Source organism: Colossoma macropomum, unplaced genomic scaffold (genome assembly GCF_904425465.1).
Source record: "Colossoma macropomum unplaced genomic scaffold, Colossoma_macropomum, whole genome shotgun sequence".
NCBI classification, from domain to species: domain Eukaryota; kingdom Metazoa; phylum Chordata; class Actinopteri; order Characiformes; family Serrasalmidae; genus Colossoma; species Colossoma macropomum.
Genome location: NW_023494794.1, coordinates 14,707,783 through 14,730,042, shown reverse-complemented (window position 1 = coordinate 14,730,042; position 22,260 = coordinate 14,707,783). Strand labels below are relative to the sequence as shown.

The 22,260-nt window shown below is 40.6% G+C and overlaps 1 protein-coding gene across 1 annotated transcript in view; it reads left to right on the top strand.

Annotated features, from left to right (window-relative positions):
- The first annotated feature begins 9,638 nt into the window (after window positions 1-9,638).
- The window catches only part of myo1ca (myosin Ic, paralog a), a 55,809-nt gene continuing 43,187 nt past the window's right edge, over window positions 9,639-22,260 (top strand). The window contains exon 1 of the mRNA XM_036580339.1: window positions 9,639-9,763. The gene's annotated coding sequence lies outside the window, so the exon portion shown is untranslated. The remainder of the gene's footprint in view (window positions 9,764-22,260) is intronic.

Here is a 22,260-nt window from a genome sequence, read left to right as displayed (position 1 = left end):
TCATTGTTATTTTTTTATCACTTTAAAGAGGAATTCCATACATTATATATATTCAAATATATATATATATATATATATATATATATATATATATATATATATATATATATATATATATGTAAAGTGTTAACTTTATATAAAGTGTTAAGTGTTCCTTTAACAGGAAAAGGAAAAAACTTTCTTAACTTTGAATCGAAGTTAATAGAACTAGATTTTTCTTGACACATTGTAGAGGTCAGCTGGTATTTTCAAATTTTGTAAAAAAGTTAAAAATGACAAAAATAGAGGTTCTAGGTTAAGTTCCACCAGCACCGTTTTATATATAAAAAAATCAGTCACCTTGCGTGTTTAAGGTGGTAGTAACTTCAGACTACTGCCAAGGATGATTGCGCTATAAATACCAGCAGCGGGATTCATAGATTGAGAAAATGTGGCGCAGTGCAGTGAATGTCTTGTTCGATGTGTGGGAAATGTTAATGATTGGCAAAAAGAAGTGTTTGCATTTGGGCCAAAGACCATAGTGTAAAGGAAGTAGCTGAATTTGCAGGTGTATCGAAGCGCGCAGTCATACGGGTCGACCAGCAGTGGCAAAAATCCCAGTCTACAGGAAATTCTCATCAGAATTGTGGCCGAAAGACGAAACTGATGGACAGGGACTGCTGGCGTGTTTCACAGCCTGTGAATAAAAATGACTTTTAGGCAAGAACTGCTTCTAGAGGTCAACACAGGTTCTTCACAACCAACTTCTGAAAGAACACCCCGCAGGGAACTACATACCATGAACATATGAAGCAGAGTGGTATTTTGGGGTGCTGGACAACCAGGTTTTGCCTTTTGCTCATCATCTTACTGAGGAACATAACATTCCTATCCCTGTATTCTATTATGACAGTTCTCATTCACAGGGCTGCAGATGTGACTAATTGGCATGATGAACATTCAGGAGCATCACACATCAGGACTGGCCTGCAAAACCCCCAGACTTGAATCCTCTTGAAAATCTGTGGGACAACCTGGAATAACGAGTACGACACCAGGGAAGGCATCCATGAAACCTGGCCGAACTGATGTAATTCTTTGAAGCAAGAGTGGCTGAACACTGATCTCGCTTACATCCTGACACTTGTCCAGTCCATGCCTAATTGAACCGCAGCTGGTATTTGTGTTTGTGGAGGTATTACACACTATTAGGTACGTTTATGAGATAAGAATATGCTGCCTGATACGCTGCCTGATGCCTCTGTTTTGAGATGTGTTTAACCTAAAACATATTTTTTAAAATACATTTATGGTGAATTGGTACATGCAGGGGGTTGTGAGTCCTCAAAGAAAACTTATTTTCAGGTTTGCCCATTTTTACCATCAACATTCCATATTAAATCTAAGGACACATGTAGGTTCACTGGTGGTTTTGAATAGTAAATAAAATGGATATATTTGTGACCCCTGGTTCCCATAATCACCACAGATCATTCAGATCAAGAAATCTCCAACAATAGACCATTTCAAAAACATTCCAATTGACTTTGTTTGCATCTCAGCATTTAGATTATGTAGATAAATCAGTGGAATTCCAAAAATTGAGGTTTTACATCAAAACCTTGTCAGTATTTCTGTCAGAATTGTTCTTTGATCTGAACCAATGTTAAATTAAAATGGACCTTTTTACCTAATTAGTTCATGTTCCTGGTCATATTAAACGTAATATATGAAATATCATTTAAAAGACTACATTTTTGTTATCTTTCATCAAAATATAATGACTTTTGTCTCCCTTTAAAATATCTTTAGTCTTGTTTTGGGCTAAATGGGTGAGAAAGCGTAGACCTATTAGAATGGGACTAAACACAGTGTGATATTAAACCAGTCCAACTCCTTGTGAAGGTGGATCTCAAAGTAGGGTTTGATGCTTGTTCCTGCTGTCTGACGGACAACAGGCCTGTCGTTAGTCTTTGGATGTAGCAAGTTAGCAACAAGCAAGTTAGCTTGGCTGAAAAGCCTCCCCAGAGAGCAAAGAAGCATTTAGATGTGTTTTACATGTGGAGAACACATGCAGTAAAAGTAAACATTACCTCTGGCAAAGGTTCCATTAGCCAACATTGACTAAAGGATTTTGGGGGCGGGGTTTAGAGGGGGCGTGCCTTTGTGCTGGATTTTCCTCCAGTCCAGGACAAAAAGTTGTCCCAAAGACGCACATTCTCGCAATGAGATCATGTCTGGCCTCACAAGACTAAAACTCCAGCAGCACTGCTGTGTCTTTTTGATGACATCACTGTGAACCAGTGGGCGGAGCAAATATTATCCAGTAATATCATGTCACCTCACCCTTCTCCGCCCACCTATCATCGAGAAAGCGCTCAGCTCAGCTGTCACACTCAGTAATATGTCACAGTACAGAAGAAAAACGTGTTATAATCTCAGATTCTTACTGACTTTAACACTTCAGCACTGCTTTGTATTAACGCTGAGCGCCGGAGTGAAGCAAATAAGAGCAGTGGTGAGTAATAAAACGTGGTCAGTAGTGTTATCTGGGCCGCGTCTCGTAAAAAAGGCCACACAGTGCCGGGAGGGCTCAGCGGGGCCTGAGTGAAGTGTTTATGAGATGGTGAAATATGGCGGGCTTTTCTCTGGTAATGGAGAGCGGAGGAGGAAGAGGCTGCGGCGGGAGATGGAGGGATGGTTAGTGTGAGAATTAAGGAGGATTTTACAGCTACGTAGATGCCTGTGGGTTCACAGATCCCTGTCTTTCGTCTTGGCAGTGATGAGACTCTAATACAAGCAAAAGTGAGGCACGGCTGCCCACTTTCACTCACACAGCCCCCCCGTCACTCTCCACACGCAAACTCTGCTCAGAATCAACTCAATCAACACGCGCCGAGTTTCTGCTCAGTGTCACGTTTGTGATCTGTTTGTTCCCCCAGATCTCTCTGCTGGCACGGCACGTCCAGCGTCTGTTACTGTCTCGGACACCGAGAACCAATGAGCACGTTTAACACTGAAGAGCCCATATTCTGCATTTTAATGTGCTACGTTCCTTTTCTACAGTCACCCTTTTTCCCTTGAAGTCCAGTATGTTTGAATTTACGCTTAATGTTTGCAGTTTTTTACTTGCTACACACTTAAAAAGACGGTTCTTCAAGAGTTCTTTAGTAAAGAAAGTGGTTCTATATAGAATCATGAATACTCAAAGAACCCTTTGCCTGATTAAAGGGTTCTTTGCCATGTGAAATGGTTCTTCAGATTGCAGATTGCAGAGTGCTGTAGATGGTTCTATATAGAACACTTGAAAAGTGTTCTGTGTAGCACCAAAAGGGGTTCTCCTATTGTTGCAATGTTAAGACTGTAACAATAAAAGAACCATTTTTGGTGCTATGTAGAACCATTTTCAAAAAGGTTCTATATAGAACCATCTGCAGAACATTCTCCATCAGGGTGAAGAACTCTTTCATGATGCATTGATTCTTTGAGTTCTATATAGAACCATTTTCTGAACAATCAAAGAACGCTTTGCATGATTAAAGGGTTCTTTGCATGGTGAAATGGTTCTTTAGATTAAAAACTACTGCGCTGTAGATGGTTCTGTGTAGATGTCAATTTACGACATCAAGCTTGTAACAATAGGAGAACTCTTTTTGGTGCTGTATAGAACCCTTTTCAAAAAGGTTCTATATAGAACCATATACAGCACATGCTCCAACAAGCTGAAGAACCCTTTCATCATGCAGAGAGTTCTGTGAGTGTTCATAGTTCTATATAGGACCATTTTCTTTACTAAAGAACCCTTGAAGAACCATCTTTTTTGTGTGTACATAAGATTTGTTGAGAAACATTTTAACTCTTCCAGAGGTTTGGTTCTGTAGATTACGGCAGGAGTTCTCAAACTTTTCCACCTCACGCCCACCGTTTCATCACTAGAAAGTATGGATGCCCACCAGAAATTCGGGGGTCCACTGTTTGGTGATGTGGTCTTCCAAACATTAATAGAGATCAGACACATCTCCTTTTTTGTCGTTAGCTCTTCAAATGAGTATCGATTCAGTCTCTCCTGCAAATTCTTTGTAAATCGGACACGTTTTCAGAGTTACGAACGTTTTGTGGCATAATGGAAAGTTTTTCAGAGGTATCACAGACATAGTTACAGTTGTTGGGCCATCTGGGTGAACCAAAATGCTACAGCGCCCCCCTGAGGCAGACCAGTGCTACACATTTAATTCGTTAAAAATACCAGACTTAAGCTCACCTGCTGATTGAGGGTGAAGCAGCTAAATAATGAGCTTTACCTGAATTTGTATTTGAGCATCTTATCAGGGACAAAAAAAAAAAATTGTATTCTGAGACATTCAGGGGGTCCAAGAGGTTAAATAGGAGTACCTGGACCCCCAGGACCCCCTGTATTTTGCTCCTTGAGTCCAATCACAGAAACCTTTAAAATATGTAAATTAGAAAAGTAATAAGCAATTTATTTTGTGTTTATAGCTGCCTGTAAGTGTCAGAGAGGTGAGACCCAGTCAAGACCGAGACCAGATTAAGATTTCTTCTGAATAAAATAAAAGGAAACGCAGGATTGAAATTCATACGTAGTTCATAAAAACAATACTGACCTAGCGACCAGTCTTAATTCAACAGAGTTTCAAAAGGAATTGAAATCAAGGTAAAAATAATTCTTTGTCCCTTCCTGATCTTCACGTTATGCTACATAAAATATGTTTTCTTTGATTGGATTCTCAATGAGGAGAGCACAACACTGGCCTGTTTCTCCCTGATATACTGTATTTGTTCCTGCCTTTTTTCTATTTGAATGCATTGCTGATATTAAAGTCAGAAAGTTTCAGCACAGAAAGGCGCAGCATGTAAGACTGAACATAAACTGTCAGCAGATTAGGCTTGTTTTATACCAGAGATCAAGCACAATGGAGGCAAATTAAGCTTCCGCATCCCATTTTCATACCAGTCGCTCGTGAGTGGATAGGTAGCACTTTGAGGAGGTAAAAAACAGACAGAGCCGCTATGTGTGCTGTTAGAGCAGGTCTTGTGTTATTATTCACACTTGGAAAACATTGTAGATTCTTTTTTTACTCAAGTTTTCACCGATTTTATGACATATGTGTCATAACTGGCCCTCTAAGGACCACTGTCCAGTCTCCCCCTCAGTTAGAGGCCCTAGGACTGCCAGAGGGTGCTTTGCAGAAGCTTGACTGTGCCATAGTGGTTGAGAAACCCTGAAAAGGTAAGATGGAAAAAAGTGAAAATGTGTTAGTGAGTCTCAGCTCCACTTCTCAAAGGTTTTTTTTTTCACTGCTAAGGTGTGCCAGGTGGGTAACACATGTATTGGCTAACACTTAGCATGGTACACCAGCTTTGACCAGCAGGGGGCGGTGAAAACAATTATGTGCTGAAAAATCACACTGAATTTTTTTTTCAGGAAAATAACACATTTGTGCCTTTATATTCAGTGCTGTGACAGATTTCTCTCACAAGCCTCTTACAACAACAAACACCACCAGCAGGTTGGAGAGATGGAGCTGCACTGAAAAGAAGACGAGAGCACTTTAAAATGATGCTCCTGGTTTTTAGCTCTTACAGAGAGTGACATCCTGAAATGTTGAAATTAGTCAAAACCATTGATTTACAGGCAGTGTTAAAAAATCAGCCAGTAGTAGTATTTGGTTAGTTTTTCAACACTAAAAAGAAATTGTTAAACATATGTAGAAGATTTGGAGGTTCAATCCTCATCCAGGCAGCACTGTCACATGGGAATAAAACTCCAACAATACGCTGACCTACCACTGTGAATTCCACTGGATTAGAGTATCTGCTAAAGACTAAAAATGTAGGTTTGTTATTATATTTTGTAAATACTGAACTAAACATTGAATTGACTCTGCACAATTATTGAGTGACCACTGTTTCAACATTAAATGATCAGTACCGAGACAGTATCACATTATCAACCTTCAGCAAGTGCTGTTAAATCAACATTGGATCAATGTTGAACATGCTTGATTTTTCAACATTAAACCAATGAGCAAGATCGATTCAACATCAGAGATCTACACTGACTCAGTATTTTTTCCCAAGATCAAATCAACATTGTTTCAGTCAGTGTTTGCTCTCTTGGTTTGTACCAAAAGTAGCCAAAATTTCTCCTTGACATTTTCCAGCCTTTATTGCTTCCTGTTTTTGTAGCAGGTATAATGTAGCGGACAGGATTGAAATTTTAATGAGTAGACTACACTAAGCTGAACGGTCAGTCATATATAATTATTTCCATTTCTGTAACACCACAACTATGATGAAATCAGTTGTTCCATATATGGACTCTATGGACTGAAAGGTACATACCTCAAATTTATATTCCAAAAAGGCAAGGCAATTATTTTTGTTTTAATCATTTTTTTTTTTTTAATTTCCCCCAGATTACCCCAAATGTAGTCAATCAGCTAAGATATGTTTGGTGTCTAAAGTTTGCTTCTTTAGTTGTATGTCGGAGCTATAAGGCTAATGTAGCTAACAAGTATTGGAAACTCATAACTCCACCCAGGTATCATTCAAACTGCTGGCCTCAGTTATCACACTTACCTCCTGCTGTGTTGAGCTGTTAAGTAGCCTCAAAAACTTGCTTATATGGTTTGACATTGTAAGACATACTGATACCCTGCGAGAAAAACCAGCATAGACCAGCACTATGTGGTGTGGTCATGCAGAGCAGCGAGCACGGAGCACCACGGGTACCACCGTCTCAGCGGTGAGAGGGAGAAGTGCAACAATGTTGAATGTGTCTTTCTGTACTGGGCTGTAGGGTAATCAGAGCAGTGTTAGTGACGGATCTTTCCCGTGTGTGTTAGTAAAAGAGCACTTGTTCAAAGCACTACATTTCCTGCATGTTCTTCTTCTACGCTGATGTTACACTGGTATCAGAATTGGGATACCTCCTATCTAACTGGAGGGGAATCACGAACCCCCAAAGATGGGCAGCAGAGAATAGCGGTCAAGATGGCATGATGAGGCTCAACCGCGGAGCCCGGCTGGAGGCTGGAGCTGGAATAGGAAGGCCCAGTGATGGGGCTGGTCCAAGGAAGCTTGATGGCAGGCTGGTGTGGCATGACTGGAGACCGGAGATGGCGCAGCTAGGCATGACGGTGACATGGTGGGTCAAGGCCAAACATCAGAGCTTCAGCGTACACAAGCAGCAGCCTCACCGGTGTCAGTGGGCGGTGGAGAAAGCAAAGAGTGGTCGAGGGAACTTTGTTGCTGTTGCTGCTGTGGTGGAGGAAGCAGAGAGCAGCTAAGGAAGCACTGCTGCAGCTGTTGCTGCCCCCATTGGTGCGAGGAGTGACGCCACAACTAGATTTGTCGTGCTGGGGTGGAGGACGCAGTGCTCAGTCTCTCTGTGCTCCGGCACCACAGGGATGAGAACACGACCTTTAACTGGGAAACTGGGAAAGTGGACACCCTATTAACTCCTTCTGTGCAGCGACTGTGAGGGCAGGGTGCCCAGGGACTCTCTGCTTGGGCTTTGCTTGGACTCTGCTCAGACTTTTTGAAGGTCGCCAAGATGGCTAACTGTTGAATGGCGAGCAAGGAAGCATCCTGCAACCGGTTCATTCGGCTGTGGACACACTGAAGATGTGGCCATGTGGAGTGGTGAGCACGGAACACCATGGGTACCGCTGTGGCAGCAGTAAGTTATGTTTCCTGCATTTTCTGCACTGGAGCTGCAATATGATCATGACCATGCTGAGTGACCACCTAAACCAGCATAGAATACATGATGGTCTGTGCTGGTCTTTTCAGCAGAGTATCTATAAACATGGAAAAAGTATGTTGCATAGCTAAAAACAGTAGAAGCAGCCAACCTGAATTTGTCTGTACTCTTGGCATTCTATGAGTGTCAGTACCTTCAGCATAGGAGCTCTGAGGCCAGCTAGCATCATGCATACTGTGTGCCTAGATCATCCCACTCTCTCCTCAATATATGAAATGAGTGAAATACACCACATATTTCTTTAATATCTCTTTACCTTATTATCCTGTAGCCTAAGAGCTGCTAGCATGTTAGACAATTATAAGGAAACCATATTTCACCTCTTGAATGAGTGAATTTGTAACCATAATCATCTGCAAATTTTGTGGAATTTACAGAACTCCAGCATGTAGGGTCCATCAGTGACCACTAGAGGGCGCTGGATGCTTCTTTATGATTACCGCACAGTGATGCACTGTCAAACCCTCAGACCAGGGAACCCAATTCCAGCCTCTGGGGGCTGGAGGTCCGCACGGTTTGGTGATCACCCCACTAGAACACACCTGTTTAATCTAATTCATTATTTAGTAGCTTTAGTCGGTGCGGCAGAGCAGAGAAATCACCAAACTGTGGCTTCAGCCCACCGGGACAAGTACGGCTCCCCGTTATAGGGGGATATTTATTCTACATTTATTTATCCAGCTATAGCTAAAACACTGCTGTACCCATCCTATCTGGATTACCTTCCTATAGTCTTCTTGCCCTGTTGAATAGCCCCCCTGCTGCCTGCCTGGCTCATATAATTCTCCCTCCTGCGACCTAATAGGCTTGTAGAGTTTTCCCCCCCTTCATCCTGATTGGCTTGTATACTTTTCCATCCTCTGATCTGATTGGCTAGTTTAATTTCTCTCCTTCATCCTGATTGGCTTGTATACTTTTCCATCCTCTGATCTGATTGGCTAGTTTAATTTCTCTCCTTCATCCTGATTGGCTTGTATACTTTTCCATCCTCTGATCTGATTGGCTAGTTTAATTTCTCTCCTTCATCCTGATTGGCTTGCATACCTTTCCATCCTCTAATCTGATTGGCTAGTTTAATTTCTCTAGAACGACCCGGAGGCGGAGTTATTAGTGACATGACATTCAGTAAGATGGTTCTTCAAGGGTTCTTTAGTAAAAGAAATGGAACCATGAGTTCTATATAGAAAAATGTCATGCTTAAATGACTGTTTGCATGCTGTATGATATGATTTTATATATATATATATATATATATATATATATATATATATATTGTTTGTGTATATATATAGTATATATATATATATATATATATATATAATATGTGTGTGTGTATATATATATATATATATATATATATATATATATATATATATGCATTTATTATGCAGCTCACTCACTAATTGCATATATGGAAATGTGTACAACTGTACATATCATAGCTTTTACTTCATAACCTTTATTACTGTATTTTGGAAATGGTGCAATCCTGCTGTATATTCCTGTGTATATTTAGAGTCTAATGTGTATATTTTTAAATATATTTGTGTATATTTTTGTGTTTAAGTACTTCACTCAATTCTTAGAAGTATTTCAAGCTGTAAGTTGACATCTTGCTTGAACTCCTCCAGAAAAAGTGCACACTGTTCATTCGGGAAGGTTTAACTGTGAACATGAAGTCAACATGGGGGAAGTTTTAAGAGTCTGAACTCCTGGCCAATCTTGGCGGAATGTAGGTGGGGGGAAAAAATAACAACGCTGAACGTCAGTTTTAAAGCCCTCTCGCGCACAGCCTACTAGCCAATCACAGAAACGGGGGGCGGGACCTGGAGGGAAAAAATAATAATAATGACGCCTGTCCAGCTCGGGTAATGTGATGCGCGTGCAGGGCTCCACTGAAGCGAAGCGGACCGTCAACGGGACGCACGTGGCCGAAGGTCGTGCAGGTGCTCGATCTGAAGAGCAGGACAGCACCTGAGAGCGCACCTGGACTTTCAGGTAGTTCATCTGCGTTTCGTTTGGCTCATTTGTGTCTTCGCTGCTGCAGAAAAACAACATGCAGTGTTTCTGTTGGTTCCTGATGGTTTTATAATGTGTCTTGGCTTTTTAATGGGTGGGTATCACAATGTAAAGGATCCTAATGGTTTAACAGGTGACCAGTAGCTGATTCTAAATGCATTTGATGGTTTCTTAATGGGATCTAAAGGTGTGCTAGTGGTCTCTACTGATAAGAATTAAGCTAATTCCCATTAGAAAGCGAGCTCGATCGGCTGCAGACTGAACTAAGATTAATGAGGACTCAGTGAAATAATTATTCAATTAGAAGTAAAAGTGGCTTCAAAAAACCTCCCTGGGTTTCCTTTTAGAACTGCAGGGGGACGTTTTATAGCTGTATAGGACCCCGTTGTTCTACCTCTGGGGATGATTTTAGCCCAAAATAAAACGCTAATGCTAATAACAAAGTCCATGAGCTGGAATAAAATGTGAATGGACGTTTTTAATTCAATCGGAAATATCAGAATAAAGTGGCCTATTACCATTTTAAAATCCTAAAAACGTACAAAATCATTATTTTTGTTTGTTAAATGTGTGTAAACTTACTATAAAAGACCTTTTCTTCATTTCATACCAGAACAGATCAGCCTGTAATCACTATTTACGTCCTTATTTTTATCTATTTTCTGCTAACGACAGTTCATCTCTGAGGCTGAATCCCAAATGGCTCCCGGTAGGATGTACATAGTGCACCGTTTATGATGTGTAACCGTGTTTAATGACCTTTGTAGTGCACTATGTAGGGCATAGTGATGCAATTTGAGACACAGCCACACCGCTAAGCGTTTGTAAGAGTAGCTGATTACAGCGGGTCGTGTTGCAGGTTTAGCTAAGCGCCCAGGCTGAACAGCTGGAGAAAGTGGATTTGCAGTGTTTCTGCCTCAGCGGGACTTTCATGGCAGAAACAGGCTGTTTCAGGAGAGCGTGTGTAGGTGTGTATTTAGCTCTATGTGGGGACCTAATATCCATGAGTCTACAGTTGGCTTCCTGTTCCTTTTAGAATACGAAGGTGAAGTTGGCTGCTTCTTTAAATTTTCCGTTCCACCTTAAATGGTGCAGCAGTGACATTCTGCAGTTAGCTGCTTATTCGAATTTTCCGTTCCACCTTAAATGGTGCAGCAGTTATATTCTGAAGTTAGCTTCTTATTTGAATATTCCGTTCCACCTTAAATGGTGCAGCCGTGACATTCTGCAGTTTGCTTCTTATTCGAATTTTCCGTTCCACCTTAAATGGTGCAGCAGTTATATTCTGCGGTTTGCTTATTCTAATTTTCCGTTCCACCTTAAATGGTGCAGCAGTGACATTCTTAAGTTTGCTTCTTATTCGAATTTTCCGTTCCACCTTAAATGGTGCAGCAGTCATATTCTGCAGTTTGCTTCTTATTCGAATTTTCCGTTCCACCTTAAATGGTGCAGCCGTTATATTCTGCAGTTTGCTTCTTATTCGAATTTTCCGTTCCACCTTAAATGGCGCAGCCGTTATATTTTGCAGTTAGTTCTTATTCGAATTTTCCGTTCCACCTTAAATGGTGCAGCTGTGACATTCTGAAGTTTGCTTCTTCTTTGAATTTTCCGTTCCACCTTAAATGGTGCAGCAGTTATATTCTGAAATTAGCTTCTTATTTGAACATTCCGTTCCACCTTAAATGGGGCAGCAGTTATATTCTGAAGTTAGCTTCTTATTCGAATTTTCCGTTCCACCTTAAATGGTGCAGCAGTTATATTCTGAAGTTAGCTTCTTATTCGAATTTTCCGTTCCACCTTAATTGGTGCAGTAGTTATATTCTGAAGTTAGCTTCTTATTTCATTTTTCCGTTCCACCTTAAATGGTGCGGCAGTGACATTCTGAATTTGGCTTCTTCTTTGAATTTTCCTTTCTACCTTACAGCAGCCAGAATGTCACTGCTGCTCCATTTAAGGTGGAACGGAATATTCCAATAAGAATCTAACTTCAGAATGTCACTGCTGCACCATTTAAGGTGGAACGGAAGATTCGAAGAAGATGCTAAATTCAGAATATCACTGCTGCACCAACTTTAACTTCGTAAATGTCTTCAGGAAGATGGAAAACAATGCAGTTTAATGTTGTGGGACCTTTGGCTGTTGCTTTTTTTTTTTCTGCAGAATTTGTGCATCATTGCCTTCTGGTTGCTGAGATTAGGGTTCTCTCTCTCTCTCTCTCTCTCTCTCGCTCGCTCTCTGAGACCTCCATTGTGCTCCTGCTGTAATGACTCCGCTGGGAATAAGGGTGGAGAGCTGTTGCACATTCATAGACCAAAAAAGCCCGAATGGACCTGCTGAGTGCTTCATGCTCAAGCATTTTTGCAGTGGACAGTTTTGTGTGACTTGCGCCTCTTTTCAGTCTGCTCCTGTAGTAGCTGACTGCTCTGACTGTCTGAGAAGCGTTTCTACCTGTGTTGTTAAAGAGTTGTTCTGTGTACTAACAGCAGTTTTTTCACCATATCTATCCGTCCACTGAGCACCGGTTGCTAATTTAGCAGTAGAGCACACAAGGCGGTGTGTTATCTCAGTGGTGTGATGTTGTTTATGATACATCACACATATTCAGTGTTGTAGTTCTTTTCTGCAGCTTTCAAAGTAAACAAAACAATGAAGATTTGAAGCTAAAGCTAAGATTACAAGACAAAGAAGCTTTACAGGAGTCCGGAGAGGTCATGAGCTCTAGCTATCTTGTGATCTCAAGGTAACAAATGTAAAAATAAAAATCCAGAAAAAACTACCTCATGGTCTCTCTGGACTTCTGTAAAGCTTTGCTCAAATATGTATTCTCCCACTAAATGAAGTACAAACTCCTTTCCAAAAAAGTTGGGATGCTGTGCAAAATGTAAATAAAAACAAAATGCAATGATGTGCAAATCATTTAAACCCTATACTTCATTGAAAATAGTACAAAGACAACAAATCAAATGTTGAAACAGAGAAAGTTTCTTGTTTTTTTTTATTTGATGCCGACAACACGTTCCAAAAAAGTTGAGACAGAGGCAACAAAAGGCTGGTAAAGTTGTGTAATGCTAAAAAAACACCTGGTGGTTCATTGGCAACAAGTCAGTAACATGACTGGGTATAAAAAAGAGTCTTTCAGAAGTAAAGATGAGGAGGGGTTCACCACTCTGTGAAAGACTGCACCATCAAGTAGTGCAACAATTCAAGAATAACGTTTCTCAACATAAAGCAGCAAAGAACTTTTGCTTTTAATCATCTACGGTACATAATAACATTAAAAGGTTCAGAGAAACTGGAGAAATCTCTGTATGTAAGAGACAAGGCCAAAAACCAGTATTTGCTGGCCGTGATCTTTGGGCCCTCAGGCAGCGCTGCATTAAAAACAGACATGATTCTGTAGTGGAAATCACTGCATGGGCTCAGAAACACTTCTAAAAACCACTGTCTGTGAAAACAGTTTGTTGCTGAATCCACAAATGCAAGTTAGAACTCTAAAACGCAAAGAAGAAATCATATAGAAACAGGATCCAGAAACGCTGCCACCTTCTCTGGGCCTGAGCTCATTTAAAATGGACTGAGGTGAAGTGGAGAAGGGTCCAACAAGTCAACATTTGAATTTCTTTTTCAAAATCATGGACGCTGTGTCCTCTGGGCTAAAGACCACTCAGCTTGTTATCAGTGCACAGTTTAAAAGCCAGTATTCATGATGGTATAGGGGGGCATTAGTGCACATGGCATGGGTGACGTGTACATCTGTGAAGGCACCATTAATGCTGAACGATATATACATGTTTTGGCAACATATGCTGCCATCCAGACGACGTCTTTTTCAGGGAAGTTCTTGATTATTTCAGCAAGACAGTGTCAAACCACTTTCTGCATCTATTACAACAGCATTGCTCCGTATTAAAAGAGTCCGGGTGCTAAACTGACCTGCCTGCAGTCCAGACCTGTCACCACTGAAAACATTTGGGGCATTATGAGGAGACCCCTAACTACTGAGCAGCTGAAATCCTGTATCAAACAAGAACGGGAAAACATTTCACTTTCAAAACTACAACAGTGTCTCCTCAGTTCCCAAACGCTTACAGAGTGATGTTAAAAGAAGAGGTGATGAAACACGGTGGTAAACAGGCCCCCGTCCCAGCTTTTTAGGAATGTGGTGTTGGTCTTTTTTCAAAAGACAATAACATTTTTCAGTTTCAACATTTGATATGTTGTCTTTGTAATATTTTCCTTTGAAAATATGGTTTATAGCACATCGTTGTATCCTGTTTTTATTTACTTTCTAAAAAAACTTTTTTGGAAATGGGGTTGTAGTTCCATTAGACCAAAACAGCCATTAATCATACTTAGCAGCTGGCAGTGAGTGGAATAATACAAGTGTGGTGAAAAGTGTGTTGTTAATAGACAGCATACATGCGGTCTCTGAAATACTGCTTTGTGCTGTCTTTGGATCTTTGGTCGCTCACTGGCCGTGGCATGTTTGGGCTAATAGTGTTTGTGAGCTTTGGAGCTTCCTGGCTCAGTCCATAGAAAGCTGGAGTCATCAGAGCTCCTGAAAGGGAGCCCCACCCTAGTCTGAGAGATTAGTTTAAAGAAGCTGCATTTTTTATATGTGCGCATAGGCATAGTTTCCACTATCAACAGGAGAAGGACATGACCCCCCTCCCTTCTTCCTGCAGTGTTTAAAAAATGGACTTCCAATATCACATCCCTTTAAAACCGGGCGTGGTGTGAACAGGCCCTAATGCAGAGTAGGAACATTTAACGTTTGGTGGCTAGCAAAGTTTGTGGTGTCCTTAAAGGGAAATTCTACTGATTTTTCAAAATTTTACATAATTCAGTATCTGAGGTGTCAACAACGTCCTTAAGAGTGGTTTGATGTAAAAGGATCCATTCTAGAGAAACTTTCCAACTCCACTTTACAGTGGAGGTGATGGGAACCAGGGGTCATGACATCTACAACACAAATGCAGCCATTGTAATTATAACCAGAATGACCAGTGAACCTAATGATGGTGCAATAACGGTAAAAAAAAAAATAAAAGCAAGTTTTCTTTCGGTTCTATTTTGTCTCACAACATCCTGCATGTTCCTCTAAACTGTGAATGGATTAGAAAAAGTACATTTTAGGCCAAAACGTCTAAAGTCTGTCCCAATACAAGGTCTCAGACATCAGGCAGTGCGTTTGTAACCATTTTATGTAATAACTTTCTGTGAGGGAGATTTTAGAGGTAGGAAACTCTTCAGACGTCTGGTTCCCATCACCACCACTGCGAACAGTTCTGACTTGTAACGTTTTTTTAGAAGAGAACGTTTCACATTAAACCCCTCTGAATGACTTTCTTAGCATCATAATGACTTTATTATGCAGACATTTTGCAAAATTGGTGAATTTCCCTTTATTCTCCTTCAATCTAGACCATTGCATGTGCCATAGATGAATGAGTGTGGTGCACACAGGGTATGTGTACAGTCAAAACAGAGTATTATACATGCTCACGTTCTCCTTATTTGCAGTAAATATTACAAATTACATTACCAAGGCTACTAATATGAACCCAAACAGACATACACAAAACAGGAATGGACATAGAATCATAAAAATGGTATTTACAAGATTATTTTTAATAAACAGGGAAATTTTATTTATTTTTTTATTTATTTTTGCATACGTTGATATCTTGCCTTACTGCTTGTCCCTTTTCATTCTCTTTCAAGCATTACCATGGAGATGGAGACGGTAGGTAGGCAACCATGCATGCTAACATCCCTTTACCTTTGATATTAAAGCGATAGTTTTGCCATCGCTTTAAAGCCCCAATCTGGAACTGCAACAACAAGCACCATCCAGAGGGCCGTCCCTAGACCAGAGATTAGCTGGAGCATGCGTAGGTGTGGTTTCGTAGCATCTGTTATACTTGTTGTTGTTGTTGTTGTTGTTGTTGTTGTTGTTGTTGTTGTGTTTGACAGTGTGTGCTGTTCTAGCACCAAAAATAGACCCGCAAGCTGTAGACGTTCCTGACTGGGGCTTTAGTAGCTCGTGTGGTCTGTTTAAAGGCTCTTCTTCTGTTCACACGTGCATTTTTTTATTGTTTTACCTCAAACTGTCGATCACCCAAGACATTTGCTTTCAGTTTCTCAAAGGAATCTGCAGTGATATTTTCCACACCTCCAAAGTTCAGTCTTAGAAGTTGGTTGCATTTTCTGCTCCTCACGATTCAGGTAATCCAACACATTCAGTGATGTTGAGGTCTGGACTCTGGGGTGGTCAGTCGATTCTTCTCAGAACACCAGCAGCTTCTTTGTTTGACGTGTCCGTCTCCTTTTCTCAGTGAGGCTTCTTTACAGCTACACATCCTTTCAGACCAATAGCGCTGAGTTGCCGTCTCACAGTGGAAGGATGGACAGAAACACCTGTGGGTTTTAGTTTTGGTAGTTGGACACATTTTCTTCTTCTCATGATCCAAGAAATCCCAGTTACAAAGTCAGACTTGTTGGTCCATAAACCCTTAGTCCACATCTGAGATGTTCCGTTTCAGTGTCTGGTCTACCAGCTCTTGCACGGTTGTTAAAGGGGAACTTCACTGATTTTTCAACAATTCTGCGTAATTAAATGGTTAAGATGTAAACAAATGTCATTCAGAGTAGTTTGGTGCAAAATGCTTAATTCTAGAGAAACTTAGTGAGTTGTTCACAGCAGTAGTGATAGGAACCAGACGTCTGAAGAGTTTAAGGCCTCCAAAAGCTACATCACAGAAAGTTATTACATTAAATGGTTATGAATACTCAGCCTGATGTCTGTTTTACAGTAGTTTTAGGAAGTTTTCGAGAAGTTGAATTTTAGTTGTATTTTAATCAATTTATTCTTCTTTGCCCGGCGGAGGGATACATTAAGGGAGTTCTATGCCAAAATAGTCCCCAAAGAAAACTCTTTTGAAAATTCTTTTTTTTTTTTCAGATTTGCCACTAATTTACCATCATCAACATTACATATAAAAAGCTCAGATGACTTGTATACGTTGGTGGTTTTGGATAGTAAATAAAATGGCTATATGTTGTAGACGTCTGGTTCCTATCACCACCACTGTAAAGAAATCGGAGTCAGTAAGTTTCTTTCGCCTCAAACCACCCTGAATGACATTGTTTACATTTCAACCACTGAATTATGCACATTTAGAAAAATTGGTGGAATTCCCCTTTAGGAGTCCTGTTTTCTTTATATGTTGAAGACTCCTGCTTTCAAGGCAGGATAATCTCCTCAGAAATTTCTCCTTTTTTCTGCTTTATTTTTGTCCATTTTTATAGGTAACGGTGTGTCATACGGTGTCAGAAACCTCTCTCTCTCTGTCACTCACTCAATCTCTCTCTCTCTCTGTCACTCACTCAGTGTCTCTCTCTCTCTGTCACTCACTCGATTGCGTTTGGAAGCCCTGTGTTTTTTTGTGGACTGGATCAATGTGCCTCTGTATGAAACCGTGGACGATGAGAATGAGCTGGGATGAAACATGTTCCAGTGTTCAGGGCTGTTCAAAGTTATTCACAGCTGTAGCCCTGTAAGCCCAGGCCAGGCCACGCCCCTGTACACAAGTCTATTTGAGATGCTCAGCAGCTCCACACAGCTGGAGTCAAGCGTGTTTTGATTTAGGCGTGTAGTTTGCATGATGGTAATTGGTGAACGTTAGCTTCCCTTATTTGTTAGCATACTTGTTAGCCTCATAGCTCCTCTGCAAACTAAAGAACTTCAAACTGCAAACTTCAGACAGACGTTTCTTGGCTGATTGACTACATTTGTAAAGTGGAGCATTGTGTAGAGTTGGAACTGTTCCTTTGAAGGCCAGATGGACTCCAGTGAGAATCAATCTGAGGAATGGTGAATGACCAGGGATTGGGTCATTTGTTTCCCAACTGGATTTTGAGTGAACTTTGCCTCTCATTTGTCCTTAAGTACACGGATATATGAGAGGTGTGTGTGTGTGTTTACATGAGCAACAGCAGTGGGGGCTCAGTGATGAAAAGAAGAAGATAGAGGAAAGAAGTGTGTGTGTGAGGGGTGTGTTTGTGTGTGTGTGTGTGTGTGTGTGTGTGAAATCAAAACTGATGTGTGTGTTAGAGTGAGTGAGGGAGGGAAAGAGTGATGGTACAGATAGAGCTGTCCATCTCCAATTTATTGGCTAGAGCTTTGTGTAGCAGATGGACTGTGTGCGAACAAAAACACAGGTGGTCAACGGAAGAAGACACACATCAGCACACACTAGAGGGAGAGAGAGAGAGAGAGAGAGAGAGTGAGAGAGTGAGTGAGTGAGTGAGTGTGTGTTGGGGTTTGGAAGAGATAAGATGCTGAAACAGAGCGTAACTGAACTTGGCATGACTGGCTGAAGATGAAACTGTCAGGCTGAGCCAAAGACCCAACCTGATACACACAGAGGAAGTGTGAGTGTGTGTGTGTGTGTGTGTGTGTGTGTGTGTGTGTGTGTGTGAGTGTGTGTGAGTGTGTGTGTTTTGGTACATTTTAAGTTCAAAAAGGCTCTGAGATTTGTATTAAGACAGTATTATGCATAAGAACCCCCTTTTTATTCTTTTTAATGTACAGTCAAAAGAGCCAGAAATTTCTAAAGAGATTAAAATAATGTGTTTGCATAAGGAAAGAGAAAGAAGAAAGAAAATAAGTGAAAAAATTCCAAAACTGGAGTTGATCAAAAGCTATGGTACTTAAGTATATATAATACATATATGGGACCCCGTGTCCTGACACAGTGTGTGTGTGTGTGTGTGTGTGTGTGTGTGTGTGTGTGTGTGTGTAAAGAGTAACAGTGCTGGGTTTGTGTTTGAGGATGTTTTTTCCTAACTTCTGATCATACGTTTATCATAAGACTGATTATGTAACATCTGTTTGTGTGTGTGTGTGTGTGTGTGTGTGTGTGTGTGTGTGTTTGTTGCTGATCTCCATGGTTACTGTCAATCATCAGCATTCATCTCAATGCATAATTTAGAGTGCCTTTGCGAGTGTGTGTGTGTGTGTGTGTGTGTGTGAGTGCCTTTGCGAGTGTGTGTGTGTGTGTGTGTGTGTGTGTGTGTGTGTGTGTGTGGGCACCTCACCATCTGTCAAACACACGTTGCTTTAATTAACCAGCTGCCATGGCCTCATAACTGATGATGATGATGGTGATGATTATAAATAGTAATACAGTGTCTTTCCACCACACTGTGGTCTGGCAGTGCTTTGGTATGCAGACACTAGTATCACTCAGACCCTCTGATCCAACAAGGCATGTTTATAGCAGAGATGTTCACAAGTCGATTCATGTGAGTCTGAGCTGAGTCTCGAGTCTTTAGTAGAGTTTTATTAGCTGAATTACATTTCAAAAAAGCAAACCAACACATAAAAACCTTTCAGGTTCAAATAACCAGCCTTTATATCATTATATAAAAAACTGAACTGAAGCGCCACGTGCAGTAAATATGATGTTTAAAAAAAAAGAAGCAAAACAGTTTAAAATGGTTGTTCTGTAGTTTATATAGCACATAAATTAGCTGCTGCAATAACTAATACAGCTGAAACTTTAAGTTTTCAGGGGATGCGATTTGTAACTTACTAGCTGGAATGTAGGTTAGCTGTAGATTAGCTATAGATTAGCTGGAATATAGCTTCAGCTATAATAGCTAGGGTACCTGCCAACCAAACTGTGTGCAAGCCTACAGTTTCAGGTTGTTTTGCCTCTTTCTGTCCATCAAACTGAAGGGTTTTCTGTAATGAAGGTTTGTCATTTGACGTCGTGTCGAACCTGACGTCGCTGTTAGCCGTGGGAGAACAGCATTGCAGGAATGACTGTGAATTGCTGTAGTAAAACTGACGGTAAAGTCAGGTATGTAAGGCTGGAGAAGTTACTGCATTCGGGTTGGTGGCCCTAATGTACTCAGGTTTGTTTGTTTTTGTTTGAAGTCTGAAGTGGAGTCTGAGTTCAGTTATATGTCATTTAAGGCAGTGTTTCTCATCCCTGCTCCTGGAGGGCCACACATTTTTGTGCTTTTCCTGCTTTAACACTTTAACACTTTAACACTTTCACCCAATTATGGGCTGTTAATGCACTGAGTATTTGGGTCAGATGTGTTGAAATCAAAGAAAACACTGCAAGGTGTAGGGCAGTGGGTCTCCAGGTCCAGGATGGAGAAACACTGATTTAAGAGACAGTGAGTGTGTTTACATGCACTTGATAATCCGATCACTGCAGAAAATCTGATTTTGTCAGTAATCTGATCAACATGTTTACATGCACTTGACTAATCAGATAATGGGGAAGCTTCAGGTCTACGAGTCGGGCAGTAGTTAGATTTCTGGTTTACAACCAGCCAATAAACTCACAGAAGAAGACGTGACGTAACTCAAACTCCATGACTGAGCTTTTTTTTAAAAAAAAAATCACGAAAATATGAACATGCGTCATCTAGAAGATGAAGAATATTTTTAATTTCGTTAAGAATGTATTTGATTTCAGCGTCGCTCCAAAAGTGTTTTGTTGCATCTCGCTTATTTCCGGTACAGCAGTCTGTTCCGCATATGGGCCGAAAAGAATCCGAAAGAAATCAGAGTAAGAGTCTACATGTACTGAGAAATCTGATTACTGAGCTAAAATCCAGCTTTCTTTATCAGATTCCTTAATAAGATTTCTAGATCTTACTCTGATCTAAGAAATCAGAAGATGCTGTTCACATGACCATTTGAATAATCAGATAAGATTTTAGTTAAGCAGTACTTTACTGGGTATCACTGTCAATTCTCAATAGTCAAAAACAGAAGAAACTCAATGTCTTAAATAGTGGAAATGTTGTGGTGTGGTGGGTGAAGCTAACCAGAATTCTAAGTGGTTCTGCTGCTGTTTGTTAATTACCTCTATTTATTTTTTTATACTTATTTTGTGTTAGAACATGTTATCATGTGATAACAATAAATCTGGGAGCTTATTGGCTGATTTTATCAAATCGATCACACTCTGATTTATGTCAGAGACATTGTTAAGGAGGAGACTGGTCACTGGTTACAATATGAAGGGGAAAGCTTGTAACAGTAAACATGGCACCATTTATGGAGAAAGTAGTAAGAGCCAATCAGCTTGCTGGTTACAAAGTGAGTGGAGAAAGGTTGACGGTATTGTGGCGCTAGGAAGTGCAACCCCCCCTCATTGTAGAGAACTACACAAGTGCAGCAGCCCGACCAACATGAAAAATCACAATTTTTGTGCGCAAACGCTTCAAACTATTTTTGAAGTTTTTGTCCGATTTTACTGGTTGTTTTTGAAACAGTAATTTGATCAGTTTTGAGTATGCTGGTCTCTCCCTATTCAAAGAGAGAGGAGCTTGGTCTCGTATGGCTGTAAATAACTGTGCTGTTGCAAAGATGGCTGCTAAGTGAACAGACTTTACCATAAAGACTTTGTTTATGTGCAACAAATCCAGTGCTGGTCAGTAGCTGTGCTATAAGTAGTGTAGCTATTAGTCCCATTAGTGTGGTTGTAGCATTGCTTTTGTCTGAATTTTAGCGGTGAAGCTATTTTAAGTAGCAGGGTGGTGCTGACTGTAACTTTCCCAGACTATAAATAATACCTAATGGGAACAGTGACATCTGAATTTAGACTGTAAACAGGGTTGGAAATTTTGTTTGAAAGCGCACATGTAGTGACCATGATGCTCGTACATTAGTGCGATATCTAAGAGCAACTGTTCTTCAGGTGTCTGAGATATTGTAGCTGGGCTGCAGTACATGCACCTCGCATTACAAGGACGAATGTGCATTTGAAAGTTCAGTGGTGTAAAACCATCATCGCTGGTCCACAGAGATGTGGAAATAGTGGGCGAGTGCATGTGCAGCATACACAGAACAGTGCAGGCCTGAATGCTTGACCCCCTACAGTGAGGAGGGTCTGGTGGCTCTGTTATGCTGTGGGAAGCATTTTGCTGGCATGGTTTGGATTCAGTTGTACCCTTACGGGGGTTCTGATTGGAGGGCTTTTTTTTCTTTAACTTAATCACCTTTGTGTGTATGTATTGTTGCACCCCTAAATGATACCGTGAAGTATTTGTAAAATTCACTAGAGGTTTGGACTCGAGTCACATATGACATGAACTTTGACTTAGACTTGAGCCTTATGACTTGAAAAGACCTGAGAACCAAAGTGGATGAAACACAGAGAGGCATCTGGAGTTGGCTGGTTTTGATGTGAATGAACTTGTTTCCTGGTGCAGCGATGCCAGAACTGCATTAGATCAAAATCTAATATACATACCAATGAGTGCCTTTACATGCGCTCAATAATCTGATCATAATCGAATTTCTGAAGTTATCTGATTATTCAAATGATAATGTAAACAGCACACTCTGACTTCTAAGATCGGAGTAAGGTCTAGAAATCTGATTACGAAATCTGATAAAGAGGGCTGGATTTTAGCTCAGTAATCAGATTTCTCAGTGCATGTGA